The following is a 20,610-nucleotide window of genomic DNA, read 5'->3' as shown; positions in this document are numbered from 1 at the left end:
CTTTTGCACTCTCAATTTCAGTTAGTCTCCATTATCTCTCTCAATGACATTTGTTAATGTTGATTCACAACCTGTTTCAAAATGCTTCTATTTATAGAAATTGTTTAAAGAATCTTATATCTTAATGAATATTAGATATCAATGTTATTTATTTCAGATATGCAAACCAATATTCGTTTTGTTGAAATATGTCATTGTGTTTTCCCCGCCATATAACACTGTATTCATGTATAATCAGTTATGCCAAGAAAAAATATGTAATTGTACCAATAAGGAGAGAACAACTGTAAGCTGATATAGCTTTCTGTCCAATTCCTTAATTAATGCTTATAAATGGTTCATGTATTACTGAAATAAAATATGTTTAAACTAAGAAAAGTGATTACCCGATCACTCAGCCCACTCAAACTGTTAAATGATATGAAATCTCTAGCTCGACTGTTTACCGATGGTATTGTGTATCTAAGTTGTTTTAGTAACCAGATTTTCTATAGTTCCGAATTTATTCAAGCGACGCTTTTTTAATTTTATGTTTTGAATATAGAGTAACGTTAGTGTTTTCGTGAAAATGACGACTGGTTGTTTATTTAGATTTCATTTCGTTTGAAATTATTGCGAGGTTACGGGATCATGTGCATGTGAAATATTTTCTTGATATTCCGACAAAATTTTATTTGATACAAACGAGAGTAAACTTCCCTGTAACTCTATAACGTGTTACAATATCGTGCGCGACGTCACAGTGCATTCTAATCCATTGCGGAGAATGTGCTGTTACATATCTTTCAGTCATATCGTACATTTTTGGAACTGTATCGTTCCATTGCTGTCTCGTTTCGTTCAGTCATATCGTGCAATTCTGGGTCTTTGCCGTCAATTGCTGTCTCGTATTTTTTAGTATCGTACGTTCTATCGACTTTGTCGTGCCGTTGTTGTCTTTTATTTTTTCTGGGTATTTGTCGTACAGCTACTGTCTCTTGTCTTCCAGGCATATCGTACTTTCTTGGAACTGTATCGTTAGATTTCTGTCTAGCTCGGTTCTGTCAATCATAACATACTTTCTTGGGACTTTACCGCCCGATGCTGTCTTGCATCTGTCAGGTTATCCGTTTTTTATTTAAATTACTTGCTGAAAACAGATTCTGTACTGATACAGAATTCAGGAACACATATCATGTTAGGTAACCGTTATTCTATAAGCTTATGATAAAACCATACGAATAGAGTACCGGTATTTTTCGCTTGAGTGACATGATCCCTTATATTTCTCATTGGCGTGGCGGAGAAAACCGTTTCACTAACTATCAAATGTTGCAAATAGATTCAAAATGTTCTAAACCGACTAAAATGTTTAGTTTGAAAAGCAAAATCACTAAAAGCTCTGAAAGTACTGGAATTTCAAAACAAGTCACTTTTTCGGTTTGTTTACGAAAATTACTAATAACAGCAGTCCAATTATTATCTTACTCCAGGGAATACGAATACCTTATTTCCAATACGTTCCCTATACGTTATTGAATTGGCGGTCTCTGACCCATAAAGAAATGTTTCTTATCACCTTTTACATTTTTACACTTAACATTACCTAGATTAAGACCCTATTGTCATATAATTGTATTTTTCGCACAAGTTTAAGTTAGTTGCATTGGAGTTTGTATGAATGCTGTATTATGGTGTACTATGTAAAAATAAAAACAAATTATATTAACTTTAAACATTTTTCGACATTACAGATATAATATGAGCCTTTTTGGTCCAGATACTTAAACAAAGACACACACTCCTGTCAAAACCTAGGCCAACAATTAAACACATATTCAAAATTTAACAATGAATCTTGCATGAATCGTCTTTTTACTTCATTTGCAATAAATTTGTTCGCAATAATGCTAGCTCATTTTTAGCTGTTGTATAGTGTAGAGCCCACCAATTGTTTCGTTATAATAACATTATTTCGTGCTTGGCCTTCCTTAAAATCGAGCCATGTATATCTTACCTATCGCCTTTTATTGAGGAACTATCTTCGCTCCGCCAAAATAACAAACGAAAACATACGAATAATGATACTTCATTTGATTATTTTTCGCGTTGAATGGTGTTAACCCCTGTAAACATGGCGTGAGAAAACCATTTCTTGAAACTTTTTTCAATACCCCTCGAATATGGCAAATATTTTCAAATGTATGATAAAGTACTCTAAATAGACTGAGAAAGTCTAGATTTGAAAAAAAGGAACACGTCTTGGGTTAGTTTATATTACTGCCCAATCAGAACGGTCTAAACATTACCTTATTTTCAGTAGATTATAACCTATATCAGTCATATCGTACATTCCTTGGACTTTGTCGTACCGTTGATGTGTCTATCCACACCGTGGTACTGTTATGTATATAGTAGCTAAGATAGTCCTTACGAGCTTCCGTATTTGTCGGTATGTCAAGATGTACCGAAATAAAACCCAACCAAATTGAACGTGATGTTCGCTAAGAATTAACATTAAATCTGTTTTAATGACCTTCAAAGCCGTTCTTGTTTTCATTGCTAAACAAGCTATTGTCACGTTTTCTATAGTTTTTGTCAAAACTACGTTACAAAGATAAAAGAATTTTAAATTAGTATAAAGAAATGCGATTTACCCTTCAAAGTTTGCTTACTTTTGGACTTTTCTAAATATGCCCTATTATTCTTAAATAATATTGTCTTGTAAACTGATCATCAAGATATTTTAAAATATTTACAACCGACCGTACGCTTCGTTTAAATACTGTGCACATCCCTGTCTTTGAAAATATACCAAGCAACAAAGTGCTCGTGTAAAGTGACCAAAATAAGTTAATCTTCACGTGCTTTTGATATTGGGGGATATACCTGCTCAGAAACATTTTTAACTTTGTGCTAATATGTTAACCAGAGAGAAAAACACTTTAAAATTTAAGGTTACTTATAGTGCGTTTTATTTGACCTGGCGAGGAAGATTTAGTCTCTGACTTACGCAAATAACGGTAATCTCAAAAAAGGGGGAAAACGAGCACAATAGGTAGAGCAACATAATCTTTTAATTCAGTAATCTTTGGTAACCAACGATTAAAATTCAACGGTTACATGTACTACATATCCTGCACAATAAATGCAGTCGATAGTCTGGAAACCTAGCCCCGCCAGGTCAAATAAATCGAACAATAGTGCCAGAACACAGCCCGAGGAGTTATATTGATCAAAAGACGACTACCACAAAGATTTAATATCTGAATAATGAATTGGTAACGAATGGTGTTCAACTTATTTTTCAACACATATTTTTTTCGTTGTTTAGATTTGGGTATTACGACTTTTTCAACAGTACATCAGTTATGTAACAGCGAGCGGTGAACTTAAAACATATTTTTCACATTATATTATCAAACATTTGAAACATTATGCTAAAAAAATCCCTTAAAAAGAATATTATATATGCGCTAGAAGGAACCTTTTGGTAAGCTAAATCTTGAAAAAAAGCATTATGTTTAGCAAAGAGATATTTTTGAGTATGTCGTGTTACTTTAGCATGGCACTATAACTTTGTTGCTTACATCCTATATGAATGTCAATGTTTTTTGATGTATATATATAATGTAAGCTTAATTAGATAAGTGCTTAGATTTCAAAATAAACCATAATATTAACTTAAAGGTACATAAGACATCCATGTGTAGATATTTGCTTTCCTTCTGTTTTCAGAATGGAATAAACATTTAATTTTTATGTAACTAATCACTAAACCTTAAACTCTAATTTTTATTAATCAATTAACATATTTTTCTTTTTCAGAAGGAAACAATGACAAGAAGTTTTTAGTTTGCCAGTCTGTCTTCTATGCCAATATAACAATGTTCAATCGACAGGACTCAAAGGTACAGTAAATTGAATTAAAGCTATTTTTCACATTTACCTGTTTTCTGGTTGCTTACCTTTGCAGCTTTTCAAATTCAATACAATTTCTTCATTATACTGACTCGTAGGTCTTGGTCATGTTAGATATTAAGATACTTTGTCTATTCTGTTACAATATGCATAAATTTAATGCACATTTGAATCACTCTTAGTTTGTTTTCAGGGAATTCAAAACGTTTTTTTTATGGACTGGTTTTCATCCGCCACTTCCTTCATGACGGGAGGTGAAGCGTTCGGGGAGATGATGTTTGGAATAAAGGCTAATGGTATTATACCTGATATGTTTTTTCCTATTATGTTCTGTATGTGCTTTATTTTCACTTTTGATTTCAGCATCTAAAGTTTGTGATGCTTCTTGAAATGAACGCCATTTTAAAACATGTTCCTGGGACTCTCTAATGTAAGTGTTTTTAGTCTTTTTTGTAATTATGCGGCAGATAGTAATATTTTTCTGTTGTTTAAGTACTTGTAAGAAAACCTCTAAGATGTTTTAAGCATCGTGTAGTTGTCCTTTTATTCTTTTAGTGGTGGCCCCCAACCACAGTCGTGTGTTTTTCGTCTCATACTTTCTAGTGAATTGAGGACAGGCTGTAAAATTTTGTCAGTTGTTCTGTGTAAGTAGGGAATAAAGAAGGAAAGTAAAATTATACCAAATCATTTACGTAAGATTTATTGTTAAACAAATGAAGAGACATTGTATATTTACAGAAAAAAAACTGTTTGTGGAAAGAGTATGTGGGCTTCGATTAACTGTACCGGTATGTTTTTACCTAACATTGAGAAGATCATGAAAATTTAATTATTCTTGGTGAAGAAAGAAATTTTGTACTTTAAAACTTAAGATTTATCTATATATCAGCATTATATATCTTGTTTATGCTTTTTTGTCTACATGTGTTAATCATATTTCTCCTGAAACGACTGTTCTCTCAGCTCCATATATGCTTTCCTGAAAATGATTTATTTCTTTTGCAGATAAACATAATATTATGAACGCTCCGGCACAAGGTAAGTTTTGCACAAACGTAATCATTATGGTAATTAAAAATGTATCGATTCGTTTGACCAATACCGCTGTGTTGGTGTGACATAAAACTCACATATTAAACAAATATTCATGCTTATTGCTATGTTGCGTTCTTTGCTTCCAAAGACCTATTTTCATAGATTTTACTGTCGAGAAACAACACGCAATAATCAGTTTGCTCGCAGATGAAATGTTGTAGATATTAAGAATATACAATGCAAACAGAATGTGATCTTCGGCTAAGCACATGTAGGGGTTTAATCGTTATAATATCTGTACACAAACAAAGGATGTCGATTTTTCTAATTCATTCCCCTCAGCAAATGTCAGATTTGTTTTCAAGTATTATCTTGGGGATATTACTTAGGAGGTATGGGAGCTGTCAACGAACAGAAATACAAGTTCTCAATTCAACAAACTAATGCGCCGGAACACTAAATAAACAAGAGCTGTCACTAATGGTGACAAATGCTCCCGCGGCGCCTTGACCTTTGACCTAGTGACCTTGACATTTGACCTGGTGACCCCAAAGTCAGTAGGGGATCGTGTACTTAATAAGTACTATCAGCATGCGAAGTTGTTTGAAGGTCCTGGGTGCAGTGGTTCGCGAGTATAGTGCCTTCATGCAAAAAATTAACATTGGCCCCTGTGATCTTGACCTTTGATCTGGTGAACCCAAAGTCAGTAGGGGTCGTGTACTCAATAAGTACTATCAGCATGTGAAGTTTGAAGGTCCTGAGTATAGTGGTTCGCGAGTAAAGTGCCTTCATGCAAAAAGTTAACGTTGGTCCCTATGACCTTGATCTTTGACCTGGTGACCCCAAAGTCAGTAGGGGTCCTGTACTCAATAAGTACTATCAGCAGGCGAAGATTGAAGGTCCTAGGTGCAGTGGTTCGTGAGTAAAGTGCCTTCATGCAAAAAGATAACATTGGCCCATGTGACCTTGACCTTTGTCCTGGTGACCCCAAAGTCAGTAGGGGTCGTGTACTTAATAAGTACTATCAGCAAGTGAAGTTTGAAGGTCCTTAGTGCAGTGGTTCGCGAGTAAAGTGCCTTCATGCAAAAAGTTAACGTTGTGAAGAACGAACGAACGAACGAACTAACGAACGAACGGACGGACAGTTAAAAACTAATATGCCTCCCTTCGGGGGCAAAAAAAATTAAAGTAATAATACTGGCCAGGTAAGATTACGTAGCGAATGTAATAGGAAGGTCATTTTTCTACAGCAACGCATAAAACATCCGTTCACGAAGACATTGGCTTGATAAATCTACTTGCAAACCGATAGATTTCACCGATGGAGGCGGATATAAAAGATGTTACTTTCGGTTTCAGTGACACAACCGCCATCATTCGGATACGTCCGTAACTACTAGGAAGTGGCTAATCGTACGGTCCCGTATGAATAGTGAAATAAACCGCAGGTGGCTGTTCGTACGGCAGTTATGTATTACATTGTACTGAAGTCATTCATCTGATATATTTTCAACCGATTTCTTTACTTTTCTTTAATTTTCATTCGCTCATAAAAAGGAAGTGATTTCGAATAAAGAAAAAGGCTATTTTTTTTTGTCTGCGTGCAATATTGTTGTTATCGTATGACATACATGCAATAAGTGTGAATAATAATAATGTCGTCTATAAAAGTTCACATCATCTTTTGAACATAATGAAATATGCTTACTTTTTCTTTCATATTTCGGTTGATAAGACTGGAACTAATTATTGACGATATTAAGAAGAGTCTCTCTCTCTCTCTCTCTCTCTCTCTCTCTCTCTCTCTCTCTCTCTCTCAAAGCTAGAGACGCTGGTCAGAATATATTGATAACATCACATCAATAGCAAATAATTCACATAGATTCATCAGAAGGAATGTAAAAAAAGAAAAAAAACAGGAAAGTAAAAGAAACAGCTTACAACAAAATGTCCGCCCACATCTTAAACACTGCCCTTTTATAAAAATAGGACTGAAATTCACATCACTTCACTTAGTACCGGCAGTGTTCCACAAGATTGGAGGACGGCTATCATAAAGGGCCCACGAAGCAAAGCCAGCAATCACAAAATTATTATCTTACTTGCATTGCTTCCACTTGATAGAGCATGCTTTAGTATCAAATATTATTAATCATTTAGATAAAAACAAAATGCTTAATTCCTTCCAACATGGCTTCCGCTCAAAGCACAATTGTGAATCTCAATTATTTATTTTTAGTCAAGAACTTTTGATTTCTTTGAAGCTAGTAAATAGACAGACTTAATAGTAATGAACTTATTCAAAGCGTTTGACAAAGTCGATTACAATCGTTTGGTCTACAAGCTATTTCAATTTGGTATATATAGAAAAACATCCATGTGGATTACATCTTTCCTTTAAATGCAAACACAAAAGGTCTTCAATCAGATATACCACCTTTGGTATCAGGGTAACCCCAAGGGTATGTCCTTAGGCCTTGCCTTTTCTTAACACATCTGTCACCTGCCAGACTCCCTAAAAGCACCTTAAGACTCGTTGTTGATGATACAGTAGTTTATCTCACTATAAATATCATGCATGATTGTGAGACTCTCTAGCAGTACCTCCATAAATTAGAGCTTTGGAAAAAAACCTGTGCAATGGAGTTTTATTCTGATAATGCATGCGAAGTGATAAGGGTATAAAAAAAGAATTACTAAATCAATTCTGTTCGCTATAAGCTACATACCCATGAATTTAAAACTATAAAAATGCTTAATATTTAGGCGAACCAGCAGTTTGATATCACAATAAGGCAAACAAGACCCTAAAATACATGAAAAGAAATGATCAAACAAATATTAAATGTACAAATTATAAAACTCCGTATAAAACATGTTCACCCATAATTGGAATATTGCTCAACTGTTTGGCATTCATGGCAACAGTCTCTAACATAATGAAATTGAAAGAGTACGAAAGACTGCCGCCAGATATGTTCAAATCAACTATGACTGTAGATGAAGCATCACAGAAATGTTAACTGTACTTAAATGGCAAACGTTAGAAACAAGGAGAAATTTCACATCCCTACATCCCTAATTATTTTAAATAAAATCCACCATTCCATTGTTTTTGTTTTTTTTTTGTAGATCCCCAGTACCGGCTAGACTCTAAGGACCTTCACTTTTTTATTCCCTTCTCTCGCACCCATTATCACAAGAACTCTTCTTTTTTTTCAAGAACCATTAGACTCTGGAACAACCTACCACATCATGTTAAATCTAGTGCTACTCTTAATGAGTTCAGAAGTGGCCTAGATTACTGATGTTCAAACCTGAAATATATGTTTTATCATCTTTTAACCTGTAACTTGTAATATTATAGTAGTGATTTTAATATTGCACACTAATTTGTGTTTGCAATAAAGGCTTTATCATCAAAGTGTTGACCAGACAGTCGCCTCCCAGTCACAATCAGTCATTGACGGTTGGACTATCTAATTCTGGCTTTCATAACTTAACTGACGCTGTTTTTTATTTTCTGATGGTCGCATCCATTACGTTATGGGAAAACTAACCAGTATCAAACCGCAACATCTCGCACAGTCTCTCGTGAGAAACTCATGATGTCATGCAACAGTTCTGAGCACGTGGTTATTCTTGAAAATCAATATCAGAATTTTCCCTTTTTATGAATTTAATTTAATCACAAACATAACCATTTTCGATAAACTCCATAAAACAACATACAAGTTCTCAGAAAATGTCAACAAATAACGATTCTATTCCGCCTGTTGGTTTTTCAAAATGAAGAGTATCCTGGTCAGGTGCAACTGCAATGACAGACAAAATACTGCAGACAGCGGTACCAACTTGAAACTTGTGTTCAAATTATGCTGCATGGATTATTTATGCCAGATCAAAAGCAAAATATTAGAAATATTGTAAAGTAAAAGGTGAGTCCATTGCATTTGACGAAATTATAGCGTGACAGACTTCTGGCACGATTCCTGGTTAGGTGTCAGTACGGGATTCGTTTTAGCTCAGAGATACGTAACAGCATATTATATAAACCAAAGAGTTACAAAAATGATTTAATACCCTTTTGTATAAACATCTCTGAGCTGAATGATTTAGCTAGGGACTACTGTGCATATGTAGACAAATTGATTGTTTTGTACAGGACCGTAAATCGAGCCACGCTAAATGATTGTTCTTACGGGACCGTACAAACAGCCACGCGAAATCTATTTTAAGAAACAGAACAACGACATGTCTGGCACATTTGTATCATTCTATACATAGAGCGTGACGTCACACATTCCGCCTAACCTCTATAATAGGAACTGATAACTAGCCGATTTTGGATAATTGCACATACAGTAAAACATAGTTCCGCGGAGGAGGTGGAATTTTCAGAATTAACTTATTTTTTGCATGTTATTACAAGAAATATGAGTAATTTTGATTACTTAAACTTTTTAAACCGTTATCGTTCTCTGACTCGTGTCATAGAATTATTATTTTGACAAAAAGGAAAATCTACTTTCACTTTCCTATACTAAAGTATTGCAACGCAATATGATATATTAAATATGGATTGGAAGAAAAGATATCATGAGATCAATGTCCTTAACGTCTAAGTGATGCACAAATAGAGTGCTTAAGTCATGTCATCAAGAATGAATGTTGTGTGGCCTGATATACCAGCTGGCACCCCATGTCAATGTACATGTATATCATATTCTGTTCAGAGTTAATAACCAAACACTTTCTCTAAGTTTACATATTGCAATTCTGATAGTCTAGCCCTTCCTTTAGTGCACCACTGACAGTTAGAACAAAGAGAGAGTAATTTCTTTGCTACTACTAACTGGAAATGCTAAAAGTATTTGTTGTTTATATGAATCATGGACATACTGACATGATTTTAGTTTCCAACATCACTATCATGAGTGAAAAACAATTACCTTTGTAAATTCCAGTTTTATTTGTACATATATTAAAGTTCATACACACCTTTTTGCAGTCTAATTTTTATTACTTAACAAGTTAACAGGCCTACTAAACATGGGTAACATATCAAACAAATATACTTTGGGTAAACATATAAAATCCTAAGCACAGACAACTTCAATACAATATTGTTATTGATTGAAGTATTTGCTGGTCAATAGTAAAAATAAGGCTAAGTTATGAATACTGACCGGCAAACCATTCAATAAGTGGTATATTACATGACTTTAGACATTAAAAATCACTACTATTCTCAAATATTTGACATGTCATAAAACACAAACAATACACCAGATATTTATGTAAGAAGTCATGTAATATTACTAATGATTATTAATATTATAACTTGTACACACATTAAAATATTTTATCAGATCAGTAAGAGGTAAAAAGGTAATGCAGTCATAACTTAAATGAAACTAATAACTAGAATGTTAACGATGATATATATAAACAGTCAATAAAAGATGTTTAAGATGTTTCTAGAATCTGTTCAATGTTTTAATTAATTTGATAGTATTTCACACAAGAATTCTGTTTCTCAGGCTAGTTGTAAAATATTTGGTTCATTATTCTCTCAGAAAGTATGTTTAATTTCCAATATTTGACCAAAAATTCTTTCCATCTTTTTTACATCTTCCAACCAAACCTTATAGAAAATATTCTGCCAACCATACCATTTTAGACACAAAGCAATATGCTTAAATTAAATCCCTTTCTTCTGAAATGGAATTTATTCATAACTTATTTTGATACAAAAATAACAATTATATCACTTACTTTCAAGATTCCATTATTTCTATCACTACAATTTTTTGACAGCTCATGCAGCAGTGACCTATACAAATACTAGTATGTTATATACTGATGCTGGTATCTTGGTCATTATTCATCTAAAGTAGACTAATGAGTTTGATTACTCTTAAGATATAACATAAATGTTTGTTCAAATAAAACAAATATGTCCAAGTTTGTATTACCTGTTGACCTGCAGTTTAAAAACAAGGGACATGCCTGTTTCTCAGCTGAAAAAAATCTCAATGTTACATTTATTTAAGTATAAACCCACTGTTTCATGTATCTAAAGTTTCAAAACTGTAACATTATTAATTACATAAAAGTTAATAGGATACTGTGCTCAACAACAAAACTTATAACAATAAATCAAAGCAGCAATCTTGTAAGTTTTCCATGGCAAAATGCTCGAAACATTTTCTAAATGTGCTGTGTTATGAAAAATATTATAAGATCAAATGTACATGTTGAATTGAAGTTTAATTAGTTTTATGTGTTAAAATTTGGAAGTGTAAATTGACATACTTGGAGGTTATATGGTGGTCAAGCGCCAGGTCAGGATTCGAACCTGAGACCTCCCATGACATTGTACTTCTATGTCTGGGGTGCTCTAACCAACTGAGCTACCTGACACCGACTGTCCTCACCGAGAAATAAATTCTGAGATTGTTTAAATTTCGAAGCAAGCTGAGAAATCTTTATTGAATATGATTTTAACTATTCAGATATAATTTAAACTTGTACTAATGATCAACTGTTTCTTTAAATTTGTATAGAAAAAATATAAATTAACAAAACAAGAATACAATACAAGAAAACAAAGTGTGCGTCTGGTATTTAGCCTTTGAGGTCTGGACCATTTCTGACTAGACTGTACATTTAGCCTTACTTGACTACATGGAGCTGATACTAGTACTTTGGAAATTAGTCCTGCAAAAAGCGGAAAAAAATGTATGACTGACATTACTGAAAATTGGTGCGTTCAATACTTTTGTACATTCTTTCAGTGAAATGATGTACATGTACAGTACAGTAGGTAGTGCGTCCATCTACAGATCGAAGGGTCGTGAGTTTGACCCTCAGACGGGGCGTATGTTCTGGACTATATTTGTTTGTGTCTGAAATAATTAGTCCTCCACCTCTGATTCATGTGGGGAAGTTGGCAGTTACCTGTGGAGAACAGGTTTGTACTGGTACAGAATCCAGGAACACCGGTTAGGTTAACTGCCCACCGTTACATGTTTGAAATACTCTTGAAAAGGGCGTTAAATCCAAAACAAACAAACAAAAAACAGTGCAGAAATATACATGTAGAATTTTGCAGATTATGTGATAAACAAGCTAAACGATGCCGTTTTTCATGTATGAATCGATTTACGCAATTGCAGATAACTTACATTCATCATTTCAAATGATACTAGAATGGATACACTAGAAATAATCATACTCTGGAATCAACAATGGTGAATATTCAACTAAAATGCAAAGCACACTTTTACTTCCTTGTTTACGACTCCATGTTGAAAATAGTTCTTACCCATAATGCCCCGAGCGAAAGCGACAGTATGAAAGCGCTACCGTAGTGTACACAATGAAAAAATCATAAGGTCACTTACATCACTGATTAAAAAACGTAATTTGAAAAAGAAATATCAAACTTATTGCATTGTTTTTATTGACAAACAATATTCTATAATAAATTATCTTTGGAGATTATTACAACGCCACGTTATTTGTAATATTTAGAGTATTATATAAGTAGTGATTAATCACATTGTCCATGTTGTAAGCTGCAGCAAATTTCCCGCCCTTTTTCTCAAAATTCGAAAAGATAAATAATACAACCAAGAATGAATATGGCAGTCTGATGTGGCAGTAATCAATGAACATTAACAACAGGGGTAACTGTGGGCTCTTTCAGCAAGTCCAAATTGGTTCACGATAGAGCCTGTTTAATCTAAACATTTCTGATTATTTCTGAATTGATGTCTTAATTGGTTTTTCTGAATATTTCCGAAATATAGCTGAATGTTTTTGGCTTTATTAAATTGAATAATAGAGCTTTTTTATCACCCTTTCATCAGTGTGGGCATCTGCATTGACAAATTTTTTCAAGGAAGGTTTTTTGAAAACTACATAGCCAAATATTTCCAACCTTAACACACATATTCAGCTTCCTGAAATGACCTCACACCATGGACTAGTTAAATAATGTGAAACGCCATTCGCTCAAGCACAGATGGCCCAAACACCAAGGCTTGCTTTACAATTCTCTTGCATTTATGTTGTCAAAATTATGTCCATATTTAAGTAAAAAAAAAAAAATTGGGTACGTTTTGCATGTAATTAGATTTCTTCAAAGCGTTCATTTTATTCTACAGATATTCTATTTTATCACAATATCTATATTTGAATGAACTTTTACAAATTTGAACGATTGTTCAGTGCAAACGACCGCAAAACCTATTTTGACGTGAAAATATTTTGCCTCGTCCGTGAAATAAAATAGTAAAAAGACATGTTTTAAACGGGGATTTTTATTTCATATTTCCACATTTTGTGCATTACTCACAAACAAAACGATAAACGAAAAAATAATTGGGGATCAGTGCATAAGATTTTACGAGAACTTAACGTCAAAACAGAGGTAGATGTGTTTAATTTACATTCTTTATATTTAATCACTGACAGTTAAGAAGTGCTGTTAAAAATATAAGCCAAATAATAGCAAGAAAAGCTCCAAAATCAATGCATTTCACCAGGTTCTGAATGTTTCTGCATCAACCTTGCTAAATAATGAAGAAAATATGTATATATGCAAGGTACATTATATATTAAACCTCAGAATCACATTTAATAAGTCTGTTGAGATGAGTATATTATGATTACTTAAGTTGTTCCATATCCTTACTCCATATATATTTAGTCTTCTTTCATTCCTTTTTTTTTTTTTTTTTTTTTTTGCAAATTAAGTAAAACCTGTAAACAAAGACCAATATCCGGACTTTTATTAGCATGTGGTCTTTATTCAGAGGTACTTCTACTTTAAATGAAGTATGCACTGTTTTATCCTAGCTGAGTTTTATTCATAGGGCAGTCTTTGTTCGAAGGTAGTCTTTAACACAAGTTTAACTGTAGTCGAAATGCGATAAAAACACACACATAATTATGTAGTGTTTTCAAATGTATTTGATTTGAAATTAGTTACAGTTCGGTTGTAACCTCAAAGACTTTTCTAACTGGATACCTGACCTTGTTGTTACTGCCATATATTTATTCCCACTAGGATTGTATTTATTCTTTAATCTATTATTCTGAACTTCGATTATCAATGTGATGTATAAAAGATTGTACGAAAATGTTTATTCCCATTCCAACGTGTAAGTATTGTAACCTATTTTTAAGTATACTTAATTGTTCAATTTTCTTCTTCCTAGAATACCACACTTGTCTTCCTTGTATTATTTGTCATTGTTAAAGACAATTAGTCCATACGGACATTTGAAATAGGAATATGACTCAGCACTTGAGATGCATTGTGTTTAAAAGCCGCTACTTCCAGTTAATGATCACGAAAGAAGAATTCAAATCTAGTGGATTGTTCTCGATTTATAAGAAATATAATGAGGAACTTATTTATATATTAGTTATACTGAATTTTAAGTATCATTAAATTTCAGTAGAGATCATTTTTTCCTTGAACGGATAAAAGGACATTTTAAATCACGTATTGGCTCTTTGATATTTTTATTCCTGGTATAAAGATGCAAAAGAGGTTTGCGGAAGTTAACTAGCTAAATTACATCATCTCATCAAATATCTATGGACATCGTACAAAATTGTAGGGAGTTTGCCTAAATCTAAATGCAATTTCATGATTTCAATAATAAATAATTTGATAGAATGGCTTCATATACTCATAAATAAGTTATATTCCTATCAAACTGTTACAAAATAATATGTTTTGTTGAAATTCGAGCATTTTACGATATTTTTGTAAAATGTGCATTGTGTATTTTCAGTGAAATAAGCATATTATGTGTTTAAGTTACGTCTATTATAAAGTGTTTAAAATAATAAATACAGTTTTACAATTATTACAATTACAATGCAGATTATCAGTTTTATTAATTCAACATTTTTATAAATAACACAACTGTACTTCAGTTCTTTTCACCCGAGTGCCCAGATAACTGATTTGTTTGTTTTGGGTTTAACGCCGTTTTTCAACAGTATTTCAGTCATGTAACGGCGGGCAGTTAACCTAACCAGTGTTCCTGGATTCTGTACAAGTACAAACCTGTTCTCCGCAAGTAACTGCCAACTTCCCCACATGAATCAGAGGTGGAGGACTAATGATTTCAGACACAATGTCGTTTACAAATAGTCACAGAGAACATGCGCCCCGCCCGAGGATCGAACTCGCGACCCCGCGATCCGTAGACCAATGCTCTTACCTACGGAGCTAAGCGGGCGGGCTGCCCAGATAACTGAGGACTATAGCTTATTGTACGGTGGCACAGAAGTGACATAGGTGTTTTTTATACTAGTACGTGCGCACGTAACAACTAATACGTGCGCACGTACTAGAATAAAAAAACATCAGCGCACATATGTAGAAAAAAACATCTGCACACGTATAATTTATTGCGTGCGTACGTATTAGTTTAAAAAACATCACCGCACATATTGGCGCACATACCATTAGAAGAAACATCTGCGCACGTATAAGTTTATACGTAAGAAGATGTTTTTTTATACTAGTACGTGCGCACGTACTAATATGTGCGTTGATGTTTTTTTGTACTAGTACGTGCGCACGTATTAGTTATTACGTGCGCACGTATTAATAAAAAAAATTATGTCACCTCTGTGCCACCGTGTTATTGTTAGTTTTCTATACATCTATTGTTATGCTGCATTGATACATGTACAATTACTGACCGGGTATTTAATTGATTGATTGATTGTTTATATGACGCCAAACAGGGCTACAAATTTTGGTTTCACATCTCATTAACATTGAAATAAAAACACGAGGTATGGAATCAAAATTTGCATACCTGCTGGAATCACAGAGTTACAGCAAAACCAAGTGTTAAGACCCTATTAATCGCCTCTTACGGGGTATTTAATTATAGTGAGAGTTATATACTATGTAAATGCACTTTTATAATGGCTAGCAAAACAGATAAATGTGCTTCGTGTTACTCCAGTACAAAAAAAGAATAAAACAACATATAATGGTAGGAGAACACCGAGTGGCCCAGTATATCAATGGCACAGAACCTGTGTAGCTAGTATCGACATTAATGTGAATGTAACTTCAATATTATGCAACTCGTGCATTTGCAAGTTATATAATAACTTACATATATATATAACTTGCAAATGCACGAGTTGCATAATATTATGTAAACTATAACAATTTGATAAGGAGCAGCCTTGTCGTAAGTCAGTGTTAACATTAAACCAATCAGATAGTAAACCATTAACACGGGCACATGAAGAAACATTATGGTCGGAGAGCATTTTGGTTGACAGGCCAATGTAGCTTAATTTACGCAAAAGTAAATTTCTGTCAATGGAGTCGAACGCCTTGCGAAAGTCGATAAAGGCGCAAAAAGTTGACTGTTTATTACTTGTACGTGTTTCAATGATATCTGATAAACTAGAAAGATGATCAATAGTATTACGTTTTTTGCGAAAACCATTTTGCTCTCCCACAATAAGGCCACTGGAGTCCGTCCATTTAACAATACGTTAATTAAGAATACAACTGAACGTTGTAGATGCTAATGAAATACCCCTGTATGACAGTGGATCCCGTGTATCCGCACCATTTGACTTTGGTATAGGGTTTATTATACTTTTTGACAATAGCGTTGGAACTTGACCTGACTGAAAACACACATTAAACAGATTATGTAGAACTAACAGAGAAGAATCATTTTTAACACTTCAGCTGGAATCATATCAATAACTGTCGCTTTTCCTAATTTTGCTTTCTCAACAACTTTAACTATTTCCACAATACTTATATCTGTATCTAAGTCCTCATTTCTGACAAAAACGGTACTAACATTTTCATCAGTACATATAGTATTATTTGTGTTCAGCAATGTAAAAAAATCTTGCTGCAATTTTAACTTCATCTGATATCGTGGAATGAAAGCCAAAACCTCGTATGTCCAGTTTTCATTTTTTTTTTCAGGAACGGGAAAAAACTTAATATTTCATTCAAGTTAGTTTATATCAACTGACTGTTTAGTCGGTACATGCAGTTTTAGGTATTTTGCATATAAGTGTACACTTTTTTTACCTACTCACCTTATTTAGGCAGTATTCGTAGTTTTTGTTTTTGCATAACTTTTTTATGCTTATTTCGATTGATTTTGTATGACAAAACCAAGCAGTTTGAAATGATTAAATGATTACTTTTTACTTTTGCATTTTAGTCATAACTTCACTCATTCTCTTGCAATATACAAGTATCAAAAGATACGTGATTGTGGCGGTATGAAAACGTTCTGTTGCAGAAAATTTGTACTGACAAGAAACTTTTATCTCAATATACTTTGTTTTTGTTTTTCAGCTAAATACAATTCATGATTTTAAAAAGGTATACCAGACTATCTTATATTCCAAAGTATCCTTCTGACAAGAAATAAAATCACTGTGAATGGATTTGCAACAATGTGCTAAACACATGTATATAAAGATACAATGTTGTGGCTAACAATATTGCTGATTAAAGTTTAACATGAAACGTTCAATAAAAAATAGCAATTTTACTTGCTTAGTAATTTTACTTGCGTAGTTTTGGCAGTGTTAAATTGGTCCAAACTTATAGGATTTTTCAATCTAGAACATAGCATTATATGTTTATTATTGATAATATATCGGTTCATGCGTTTAAGGAACGTTTCAATTAATGATGATTTACACAGTAAGTATGTTTTACAGTTTTCGGACAAAAAATACAAAATCTAACTTATAACATTCGTCAACACCCTTCAAATCAAGTTTTAATTCAGTTCTCTCATTAACTCAGTCATTGTCAGTATCACTTTCGCTTTCATCCCTATCTGGTTCAGGCAGACATTCTGGCACATTCTGCCAGGAGGGAATCGACTTGTAGAATTCGTGAAATTCAGTTGATGTGACGCCTGTCTTACATAACGTAACCATATCATTCTTTTTAGCACTAGAAATTAGTATCTTGTTCTTATACAATGCATGCGGGCATTCATATTGACCACGTTTGCCACAAAGAAGTTTTATCCTATTAAAATTATCATTTTCATCTATGTCATACTTGAAATGACAGCCTTCAGGATCACTTTCCAGAAAACGCATCCACTTGATCGATGTCCACAACAGCCATTTTCCACTATCTGCCTTCAATACTTTATTGTTTGATTTTAAACTTGTAACCAAGAAAATCTGATAAATTTGAATAATATTCAGTGTCTATAGAATTCAGTTCTTTTGAATCTGGGATGTAAATGTTATCATTCCCAGAATCATTTTCAATGACTTTCATTGAGCACTTTCTAATAAACAAACTCAGCGGCACATCAACATCTGAAGTTAATGAGTTAATGTACATTAACTTCTTTCGCTTTTGCACCTTTTGCGTTTTCTTTTTTCCTTTTCGGCCTTTCCTATTCTAATATTTTCTACCATTTGCTCAAGTATAACAGTACCTGTTTGGCGTTTTTCAATATCCACTGATGTTTTATTTGTTTGTGATTCTGTAGGTTTGTCTTCACTCACTTGCATTTGTAGTGTACAGTTCGTTCCAAATAGTTTCTTCTTCGTTCGTGTTTTTGTTTCCTAGATCATTTACATTTAGTTTCACTTACGTCTGTTGCACTATCTGATAATTGTGCATTTGACCCATGATCTTGTGTAGTTTTATTTCCTGATGCAAGCGTTACATCGACAGTTTTCTGGACAGTTTCATCTGTATGTGTTGATTTTTCATTTCTCCCATCACATTATCTGGCAGTTGTTCTTTTGAAACCGGGTTAGCAGCCATTTTGTTTTCATACATGCATGTTTCATTGTTAATAGTCTGTGAATTCGTTTGTGTTGGTCCTATCTCTCCTCCTAAAGCATTACTTGGCGATTATTCATCAGAATTCGGTTAAAGCGTAATGTTGCTTTCACAGACAGATGTTTCATTGTCCTTTCTCTGTAAGGCTTCATTTGTGCAAATATCTCATTCTCTTCCATTGCACTATCTGACAACTGTTCACTTGAAACCGTTTTAAGTGCTATTTTATTTTCACCGACACGTGTTCCATTGTCCACTGTCTGTGAAGTTTCACTTGTTTGCCCAAATGCTTCACTTTCTCCTATTTTCGCTTCACAGACAAGTTTTATATTCTTAGTTGTCTGAACAGTTCCATTTGCCTTTGCTGGTGTTTCATTTTCCGCCATTGCACAATCTCCAGTGGAAACCGGTTCATTTGCCATTTTATTTTCACAGACTGGTGTTTCATTGTGCATTGTATGAAAAGTTTCGTTCATTTGTCTTTCATTTTCACACAATACTTTGCCGGATAGTGTTCCATATGAAACCAGTTCTGATTTATTTTCACAGACACTCATTTCTTTGTGTTAATGTTTCATTTTCTTCAGCTTCTTTATTTTGACATCCAGCTATTGAATTGCCTTCACATTCACTAATTACGACATCATCTGTCTGTGAACTTTCAGTTGTTTGAACGTGTTCGCTACTGTTTCTTGTAATGTGTAATTCCCTCTCAGTATCAATAGAACAACGAACAAGATATTTTTCAGCTGGTGACTCTGACAACTTCTGGAAACAAAAATGCATTAGTTATTACAATAGAATAATGACTTAAAATAACATGGGTTATGTTGTGTAAATTTAATGAATGTGGCTAACTCAGATCTTACAAAACATCATCTTATTCAAACGTATAAATCAATCAAACTTAGTAACCAATCTACTGTACTCACTCTGTCTTTACTTATAAGTTTTGATACTTCAAGATCTTTGATTTGATAAATGTAAGTCACTGCTTTAGTCCATTACAATAGTGACATTGACTACTTAAAATTGAACAAAATACATGTATGTGCAAAATAATGCTTACTTTTAAATTAATTCTTTTCCAAAGACAACAAAACCACACATCTAGCAATGCCTAAAACAATATCTAATTGAATAAAAGTTCACACAAATCAGTATCTTTAAAACTATGAAAAATATAGCCCTGAAAATTTGGAAAGAGTGTATTTCACAAATTTGAAAAATTTGATTGGAAAAAAACATTTTTTGGGGAAAAAATGGGGGTATATGAGGTTTTGGCTTTCACACCACGATATGGTTCTTCGAGAGCAACCTGCACAGGTATTAATTTCTTACAATCTGATACATTACCAGTTTTGCCTGTACTTTTCCAAAATGTTTCTTGATTATTTTCCAAATCTGACGAAAGGTCATTTCGAACTTTGAACCAATGAAAACGTTTACAACGTTGCACTTCTCGAACAAATCTCGTTCTAGTATCTACATATCTATGCTTAAGTACATTCTTCTGTGACCTATTTATACATTTTAACCATTCACGTTCAACCAGATGTAGATTTTTCCACATGTCTGTTAGCTGGTCATTCCACCAGGGTTACATTTCTTATATATAATTATTTGGCTTTACAGTTTTGTAAGACAACTTATCATACATTTCAGATTTAACAATATCACACCATCTAGTATATGCAATATCAAGGACTGAGTTTTTATAGATTGCTCAAGTGTGTCAATAGTACAGTTGATTTCAGCTAATACGCCATCATCAGACAAAAACGATTTTGGGAAAGAATTAAGGTCAAATTTGTCAAAAC

The sequence above is a fragment of the Mercenaria mercenaria genome, chromosome 16 (genome assembly GCF_021730395.1).
Source record: "Mercenaria mercenaria strain notata chromosome 16, MADL_Memer_1, whole genome shotgun sequence".
Lineage (NCBI taxonomy): Eukaryota > Metazoa > Mollusca > Bivalvia > Venerida > Veneridae > Mercenaria > Mercenaria mercenaria.
The sequence above is the reverse complement of the archived record's forward strand: the minus strand, read 5'-3'. Positions refer to the sequence as shown.